Below are 10111 nucleotides of genomic sequence, written 5' to 3' on the forward strand. Positions count from 1 at the left end.
TTTGAGAAGTGTGGCCTTAATGCAACACTTTCATGTCGATCACTCAGGCTGCAATCCTCTCACCTGTGATGACTCCACGGGAAGAAGAAAACCTGCCTTTTAGCTAGAACTAAATGACCCTGTCTGGAATGATAAGAGGGCTCAGAATCTCCTGCCCTCTCTTTATTCCAGCCCTACTACAAAACTGTCCGTTTTAGGCATGGGACAGACACCTAAGTCACCATGACAGCTGCCAATCTTAAGACTCCGTATGAGGTTTCCTTTTCAGTGGTTTTACTTGATCTCCCCCCACATCCCTGGTCCAGCCACTTCTGGCAGAGACCTCCACTGGGAGCTGGCAGAAACCAGTACCCGACTGAATTAAAGCCCAACAAGCAACCATTTCCTAGGGAAGATGGCTGTAAATGACTATATGTATTGGAATGTTGCTTATATCATGATGGAATACCATCTTTACTGTATTGGCTCAATGTCCTCAATTACAGAATTGGGTAATTTTGTACAACTATTCCAGTGTTTTCCATGCGACAAAATAGGCGGGTTTTTCATGGCCTTCTCTGCAAGGGCAAGCCACAAGTGCAGAGCAGCACAGCCCTTCCCACACCCCAAGGGCGGTGCAGCGTGGCCTTCTCGGCAATACAAACGTGGTCCATATGCTAGCATCCATTTGTAGTTTAGAATTTAGAGGAATCTGAGGGAGGGCCGGCTTCCCTCCTTCAGGAGCCCTTCGCCAGCTGGGAGATGATCACAGCAATTTTGTTCCAGGAATGCTTCAGGTCCCTTTGACATCTCAGGAACCTCTGACATAACTTGCCCAGAGGATGCCACTCAGCAGTCGGGGGTGATTTTCATGGTAATGACCTCTCTCCAGGAGGGGCCTGGGAGCTTCTCTTTGGTCCCCAAGGACTCTCCCTTGGGATGCTATTTTAACCCGCTCTAAGCACATTGGATTTCAAAATTTGGGAAAGGACTGAACTCCTGTAACACTGCATGGCCTCCAGAGGATCTAGCAGTTAGTTCTCCGCTGCAGGAAATAGGGCAACTGGATGGAGGGACCCTAAGTCCAGGCCTTGACAGCTCGAAATGAAGACCCAGACCAAAAGGCCTCTTACAGACTGTTCACCCAAATGTATTTGGCTACGAACCTCCCTCCTGACACCTGGATGTCTACATAGGTCTTGTCCAAGTAAATCCAGGTCACTGGAGGAAACACAGGCCACACCAAACGAGCGGGATGCTAACTCTCTCTCTCTCTCTCTTTCTCTGTTCCTACTCCTAATACAGGCGGGGGCTTCTCCCTATGGATTTCCCAGGTAACGGCTCTAATTGGAGCTAACTGTGGTTAGTCTACCCCAGGAATGGGCCGTTAAGGAATATCCCCAAGCAGAGCAGCTTGCCAAAACTTCCTTTGTTTCTGGAACCTGATCTGACAGTTACTAGAATCCCATCCCATATAAACCCAGGAGACATGATGTATTAAAAGATTGGAAGTCTAATACAACATTGGATTAACACCAAAATGGCAGGGCCCCCTGCTAGGTTGTATTCTGTACTTCCACTAGAATAGAATTAGAAGGCCATTCTTCACTTGATCTTAGCCAAAATTCCAAGAAGCAATTAGAAGGCCATTCTTGATGGACTCACATATCAAGAATCAAACCTGTACGTTCCTCACAGGAATCTAGTATGCAAGCTGACACACTTTATTTCGAAGAACTTCTAAGAACCAGTGGAAGACCTCAGGTCTCTCTCTATATATTCTTACTTACACTATTAACCTTATTTTGTTGTCTTTTCTGGTATCTTCCTAACTGGTGCCAAGACTCCTTTACAGCCATAACTTCTGGAAGACAGATGATCCTTTCTACTCAAGGAGATTCATATATGTTGTCTGCCTTAGGTTGGCTGCCTCTGCCTGTGGTAACTCCTATATGTAAATACCTTCGCCAACTGATCAATCTTGGCCCATAGGTAGGGACATCTCTAGATTCCCCCACTGAGCAGGAAGTTACGGAAGAGGAGACCTTTCACCCTCAACAACCTCAAAGATTTGAAGGTTCAAATTGTTCAGGGCGGAATGAAGTGGGAAACAAAGGCAGAATGAAATGGCAGATGAGGTTAAATTTCCTTATAACCTGCAGCCACTGACAAATACTTGAGGCAGGCAGAGGGAAAAAAGTTTCTCCAGGAGCTCCTATTGTCTTAATGCTCATAATTTGCTAGGGGGAAAATCAACCTTAGCTTCACAACACCTAGGACTCCTGTATCCTGTGAATCTTCCTTAGCATATGAAAATCTCACCGGAAACTTCCTCTGGACATGACAGCCACTAAATCCATAATATAAAACCAGTGTCTCCTCATGATACAGAGGCAGGTCTTCCTGTCCACATGTCCTGTCCCCTTGCTTTAATGTCAATAAAATCACCTTTCTGCATCATAAATAAATAAAACATAAAATGAAATAAAATAAAATAAAACTACAAACACAAGCAGCACCTGGGTGGCTCCATCGGTTAAGAAATGAAGTCAAATTGTACAGCTGCTGGGGAGAACTGAATGATGGTTCCTCAAAATCTTAAAAATAGAATGAATGAATATACTTTAGGTATAGACCCCAAATATTTGAAAGCAGGGACTCACTCTGTATTTCTTCTCCCAATTTTATGGAAGAATGATGCACAATAGTCAAAGGCTAAACCGACCAGAGGTCCATTGAAGGGTGAATAAGGTGATGTCTACACCAAGGAATACTACCTAGCCATGCAAAGGACTGTAGTACTGATTCATATCTCAATATGGATGAACCTTCAATTCACTATGACAAGGGTAATAATCCAATCATAGAAAAGAATATTATAAGATTCTACCTGTCTGTGGTATCCATAATAATCAAATGCACCTACAAATAACAAGATATAGTTGCCAGACAGAGGGGAAAGGGAAATGGGCAGTTAATATTTAATATACACAGACTTTCACTAGGTCAACATTTAAACCTTCTCAAGGTGGAAGGTGGCGATATGTGGACAACGGGAATATACTTAGTGTCATACACTGGAGACTTAAAATCTTTTAAATAGTCACTATTGTGTTTTGTAAATTGAACCACAATTAAAGTCATGACTGAAGTACGAAAACATGTCACAGCATGAATGCAGACTGAAAACATACTAAATTACAGGACCCACAAAGAAAAACTGCCAGATTGAGCCCTCTGTGATCTTTAAATCAATCATGGTTGTACAGTTATTTAAAGTCTCAGGAATAGTAAACTAGGTCACAACAGGAAAAGTCCTTGTCACAGAGTTTGGGCAGGTGATGACAGCTGACATAGCCTCTGGGTTGGAATATAATGGGGAAACCAGAATTATTTCCCCATGTTGGAAATGTCCATTTGTAGAATGGTCCATTTTACCCAAAGTGATGTAAATACAAAGAATCTCTCCCAATCAACATTCTAGTACCATTTGGCACAGAACTAAAATAATCCCACAAACTGACCATGAATAGCCACACACTCTGTATAATGAAGAACACACCAGGAACAAACCAGGTTTAGGGCTCATCCTTTCCTGCTACTGGGACAAGTCTGCAGAATGCTTCAGCCGAGGTCCCAGGCATCCTGAGGTTTTCCGGTGTGGCTGGTAAGGAAAGGCACTGTGTTACCTCTGACGTCTTTTGGACAGTTAATTTCCCAGGCTCTGGTAGTTTCCTCTCACACACGTCCTAGCCAATGCTCCGCTGAACACCCAAGGGGGGACCTCAGCAGACGTCCTGAGTCCTCCCTCCATGCGGTGCAGTCCTCTGATATTGGGGTGAGCTCCAGCTACTTTGCTTTTCCCAGACGCTCAGCTCTGTCCCTTTAACTCAGGCGGATCTCCGGGCTCTGTCCTCCCTCCCTTACTACACATACACACATCACCTGCCATGTTGGGTCCTGACCTCATCCCAAGGCAGATGCTCAGAACACCACAGAGATCACTTCCCTCCTCTCAGGGATCACTGTCCTTTGCTGCCTGATGTTCATTCAGTGTCTTCAAAACCTGTTCCATGTATTTTGTCCATTTTGGGGGGCTTTAAGTTGTGCCATTCTGTGGAAAGCCTTGTTTTGAACATCAAACGGGTTTCGTTTCTCCAGAAAATTTCAAGGAACCCCAGGGGATCCTGGAACTTGATCCCAGGTTACAAGCAGAGACTCCCTTCACACCCGGATCTCCTCCCCAGGACCCTAGGATGGGCGCGTCACCCCTCTGCTTTCAGAATACAAAAAACAGGGTGGGGGTTGGAGCTCTGTTTAGAGATAAGACAAGGAAACCCGCTACTCTGATGTCAACCAGCACTGGCGTGGCCAATGAACTTGCAGAGCTGGGATACCACTCTGCATGCCTACGCCGCAGCGAGTCACAAGGGTTATTAGCAAACTAGTTCCAGGTAATTTACGACTCTGGGATGCTTGGGTATCTTTTTTTTTTTTTTTAATATTTTTTATTTATTTCTAGGAGAGAGAGAGAGAGACAGCGTGAGCAGGGGAGGGTCAGAGAGAGAGGGAGTCACAGACTCTGAAACAGGCTCCAGGCTCTGAGCTGGCAGTCAGCACAGAGCCCGATGCGGGGCTCGAACCCACGAACCGCGAGATCATGACCTAAGCGAAAGTCGGACGCTTAACCGACTAAGCCACCCAGGCGCCCCGGGATGCTTGGGTTTCTACATACAACAGACAAGTACAAACCGCAGAAGCTTCAAGCTCTCCCTCAAGGGAGACTGCCCGGCCCAGAGACTCCCTTCACCCCCGGATCTCCTCTCCAAGACCCTAGGATATACGCATCCCTCGCTAATGTCAGGCTGGCAGGCAAAGCTTGTGCACCAGCAGGCCTGGCTAATTAACCCACTGGGAGCCCAGGAGAGGCACACCCTGCAGACCTGTTGAAGACCACATTCCCCACTTCCACCCTTCCGTCCCTCGTCTCTGGTGTGCATGAAAAGGTGACGAAGATGTTTCTCCTGAGTTGTGAAGGCACAGACACCACAGTGCACTTGCAGTTGCTGCGTCCTGGTTGGCTTTTCTTTTTTAATACTAATACTATTTATTTGGGCTACCTTGGATCTCAGGCAAGGGAAACTCCAGTAACTAGAAGCTAACTATAGTCAAAGGTTGCCAATGTCTCCCTTTCCCTTGGGGGGGGCAGGCCCTGCTTGCCTTTCCGTCTGCCCAGCTCTGGCCTTGAACGCTCGGAGTGACTTCTCCGCATGCTCCCCTGCGAGCTGCCTTCCTGCCTTGGTGCTGGCGCCCAGAGCTCGAGACCCATTTCTGACTGTCTGCAGGACGACTGTGGTCCCTGCCCTTGCTCCACTGCACCCCTGCTGCTGCCCTGCGTGCAGCCCCCGTTCCCAGCCACCCCACCCCTGTGCCAGGCGGAGCTCATCTGAAGCCTGCTGCCAGGGGCAGTGACCCTCCCCTTCCCTGCAGGCAACAACTGGGAGCCAGCACTGAATGCAGATCCGCAGTGCCCACACCTTCCTGGCCTCGTCCTCAGGGCACACCCCCAGCTGTAGGGATTCAGGGGGAGCAGACACGGCCCCGTCCGCAAGCCCCAGCCTTTCTGACTCAGGAGGCTGACACTCACATGCACCAATGACGGACACAGTACACGGTTTTCTGCGACAGGAGCTGAGGGGTGAGTCTGGGAGAGTCCAGAGGAAGCCTGGAGAGCCAGAGGGCTTCCTGGAAAAGGTGAGGCCAAGGGTGTGCTATTGTTCCCGATGATGTCTGCAGTCTTGGGGGTCAGCATCCCAGAGAGAGACGCCTCCATGGGGACTGCTGAGTCTCTTGCTGCCATTTGGCGGCAAAGAAACAAATGGTCTGAGCTTCCTCTGCCTCGTCCTGGATTGTAAAGTGTCTGGTTGCTTCAGGGCGGCAGACACAGCCATGGTTCCCAGTCTAGGACCCTGGCTCCTGTCTTGCTCCTCCCTCAAGAACCAGGGACACTGTGGTTGACCCAAAATAGCTCTATTTCTCCACCTCCCTGTCTCCATACTCTATGCACTATGATGGGGCAGCTGCTCCCATCAGGAGGTGCGGTCTAGCTCCCCCCTTCCCGTTCTGAATCTGCGGTAGCTCCGTGACTTGCTCTGGCCGACAGGTAGTGCTAGATTTGATGCTGTGCCAATTTCAGGGATAGGACTCGAACAACCTTGTGACCTTGAGTGCCCACCCTCTCTGCCACCACCATGTGCAGAATCCCAGAGAGCCTCCTGGAAGAACAAGAGACATGCAGCCCACTCACCAGCACCCCTGTTGCCCGCAGCCAACAGCCGGCCCGAAATCCACTGACCCCTGCATTGACCACACATGTCTGAGGGAGCCCAGAAGACCTGCCCGACCAATTAACTGCTCAGCTAAGTAAACAGTTGGTGTAAACTGCCACATTTTGGAGTGGTTCTTATGCAGCAGAAACTAGCTGATACAGGCACCCCACCATTCTGGGCATGCAGGGTTCAGAACGCACAGGCTGCAGGATTTGCACGCAGGGGCCCTGGCTGGCCTCGGCACCTGCACCGGGCCCTCATGTTTCCTGTTACCTGGGCTCTGCTCTACAGACTGGAGCTGCAGCCACCACACTTACAACCAAGGTGTGGCCTGTCTGCCAGTGACTGTGTCTTACCATCTGGACTCCTCTACGGTTTCCTGGCCCTACTCAGAGCCTTCCAGCTGCTTTNACATCTGGTGTCATCCTAGGACCTGAAGTTTCTTTTACTAACAAGGTCGTATTGGGAGACATGATACCCAGGGACACGGTGCCTCAGTGATTCACCTCTTTCGTTTTGTTCACCTTATGCAAATGTGAAAGGACTATTGGGCTGTGTACACAGGAAGCCTTGGTTTACGAGAAAGAGCTGGCGGCGGGGGCGGGGGGGGAGGTTCTTAGAAAGCTAAGGCAGAAACTGAAGGGATCCACACTTATCCAATGAGCAGAATGGAGACAAAGAGGTCTCCTGCTACTTTGTCCTGGAGGAAAGCTGCCAGCACAAGCCCACACGTGGCCCACCACACCCTCAGGTCAGTCTGCCACTGACACCCACTGTGTGAAAGGGCCTGGATCCTGCAATGGTCTTCATCACTATCCGTCGACTCCCAAGAAGCAAACACCACGAGCGTGCAAAGGCGCTGAAACAGGAATGCTCCCTTGTGTTCCCAGGGATACAGACAGAGGCCACCTATTTCCTTCTGGTTCCAACTTGTCCTGGGGTCATGCTCTTTCAAGCCCTGGAAATGTGGGCACCGCTTCTGGCTCTACAATCCCTCGACCAGATGCCCCCATCTCCCACTCTCCCAGGATGTTCCCCCTCCTCCCCGCCAATCTGCACAACTCCAAATCCTCCTCCAAAGCATCTCTGACTCCCCCTCTTCCAGCCAGACTCCTTGCTTGTCGTTGGCCACTTTATATTTATTTCCTGCTACAATGATCAAAATGGGTTCGAATGCTGCTGCTCACACACCTGTCTCCCTGTGATGGAGAACGTTGTGAGAGCAGGGTCATAGCTGCATTCTGAACAGAGACCAGGCAATCCTTTCCTTAGTACTTCACAACTAAGCCAAGACCTCATTAATGAGTAACTATCAACTCTCCAAAAATGGGAGTAAAGAACTTTCAAAGGACAGAGAGTCACAGACAAATGTTCTCAGCGGGAGGTAGCAACTTGTTAAGTGCTGAAAGGCCAGTGGTGTATTAGCAAAGCAATAGGGCGATGAGCAAGATGTTCACAAGGTACGTGTATCAGTTAGGCAGGATGGACTATGCTGAATAACACATAATTGCCCAAATCTCGGTGTCGTATGATAAAGGTTATTTATGTCTCAGGCTACATGGCCATGTGGCTCTCCCTCATCTCCTCTCCCCTCTGGACTGAGGCTGACGGAGCAGTGTCTCTCTGGAATATTGCCATTGTCGGGAAGAAGGGAAAGAAAACTGGGAAATCACTCACAGGTTCATAAAGAGTATGTTCACATCTGTGTTCACTCCTCACCAGCCCCACTGCCACGCTCGGGGACAACATGGGCAGTGCTGCAGAAACCTCCAACCGAGCTGGCACGGCGCCACAGGGTACTGAGTGTGGGGCGATGGCAACCCAGTCCCACACCGGGCTGAAGATTTTGATGTTTTTCCTGGGATCGATGGAATCTGTTGAATCAAGTATTCATTTCTAACAAATCCCTAGGGCTATGGTGAGAGAAACACACTGGAAAGGGGCATGGGTGGGATTCGGGAGAAAATTCGGGAGAATGCCTCAGCTTCCAAGGCAAAAAAAAGAATATAACTCAACACGAGGATTATGACAGTGAAAACAGAAAGAAGCCAGTGGATTTAAAAGACGGAAGGGTCTAGCGATGTACAAAGAGGAGCAGAGGTGAGCGAATGTGTGACCCCAGAATGGTGAAAGGATGTAGCAGACTTGGCTTCTCGTGCTTTGAACAGTTGCTGGTTCTCGTCTTTGAGGAAGACCGGCTACTCTACTGTCTGCTTGTCCTGGGGCTCTCTATGTTCTCCTAGTAAATCTCCCTTCTTGCTTAAAAAGACAGCCTGAACTAAATAAAGGGAACAAATGGATTCATAGAGTGGTGAGCAGCCGAGTGAACTGACAAATGAGTGACAGAGTGACCAGGGGAATGAATTCATGTCTCCCAGGGTTCAAAGTGTGAAGAGAAACTAGACTCAACCTGAAGAAAAAGAAAGTCCTCCCGACTAGGCATGCCTGAAAAGGGCCCCTCGCCCCCCGACCGACACATCAGGCATCTTTCCTCTTCCAGGAAGCCGTGACCAATGTCAGCGATAATAGAGAAAGGGGAGTGGGTGGGAGGAGAAGGGAGGGACGGGGAGGCAGAGGAAGACTGGGCTCCATGGACACATATCAGCCTCTAGAGAGAGCGTCCTCTCCTCTCCTCCGTGTGGCCTCCCTCCCTAAGCTTCCTTTCCAGAGTTCCAGGCTTGACTTCCAGTGGTGGGAGGGCTTGGGATTCCCAAACACTTCCAAAGAGAATTTCGGTCGCAGCAGCAGTAGGCAGCCTTACAGGCACTTAGAGCCTTGGGGACCACACAGGCACAGGAAGCCGCAGGTGCCCCTCTGCCCTGGGGGTTCTCATTCGCCAAGAGGAACATTGAGACACAGAATTGTCAGGTCCTGCACTTGGTTCTGAGCACCATGGACAGCGACCAGGGTGCTGCCCAAGGCACCAGAGGGAGCGGGCTGGTCACTGTCCTTGGTGCTCACAGGCTGACTCACAGCCCCAAAGGCTTGTTCTCAGTCCCAGCCACAGTGCGCCAAAGGCGAGATGGCTCCAGGGTCTCAGCTTTCCCAGTGAATCCTGTTCCAGATAAGAAAGGACAAGTTCTATTTAGAGAGATCAAGTGAAAGGGAACAAATTTATCTTAGTAAAATATTAAACAAATAATAATCAGGGCTGGTGTCTTTGTTTTGCTTTCATGATCTTCCTTTTACCTCAAAATTTCAAAATTTTGTTAAGTTTTCTAAAGTTTGTTATATAAAGAGAAAATATGCCCTTCAGTATTAAGGGCTAAAGGGCTACGATATATGCAACCTACTACCAAGGAGTTCAAAAATAAATTGTGTGTGTGTATACCTATATTCTGAATAATAAAGCAAATCAGCAAAAAAAGAAAAAAAGAAAGCAAANAGGATGCCAAAACAGAAATGTGGAACCTGGGCATGGGCCCTGAATCCTGAATACAAACAGGAAGTCTCGTTCCTTTGGGATACGGGTGAAATGGTATGGAAGGAAGCAGGGGGGGAAGGGAAGAAGTGCTGCCAGGAAGACACACGGGTGCAGGAAGAGGAGAAGAGCAGGTACGACCCAGAACAGTAAGCAAAGAGGAACGCAGCCACTGGACACTCACCTCTGTGCTCTCGGACTTCCCACAATCTCCCTCCCAATACAGCAGATTAAACAGTTCAGGGGTTTCCTCAGGAAGGGTGGTCACTTGACCTCAGTCTGGCCAATCGGCATATTCCACCCTCCCTGGCCACGGTGTTTGCCTCTGGACTACGTATGTGCCAGCAGGTCCCAGTGGGTCCAGACCTTAGGGCTGGAATCC

The sequence above is a fragment of the Crocuta crocuta genome, unplaced genomic scaffold (genome assembly GCF_008692635.1).
Source record: "Crocuta crocuta isolate KB4526 unplaced genomic scaffold, BGI_CrCroc_1.0 scaffold1522, whole genome shotgun sequence".
Taxonomy (NCBI): domain Eukaryota; kingdom Metazoa; phylum Chordata; class Mammalia; order Carnivora; family Hyaenidae; genus Crocuta; species Crocuta crocuta.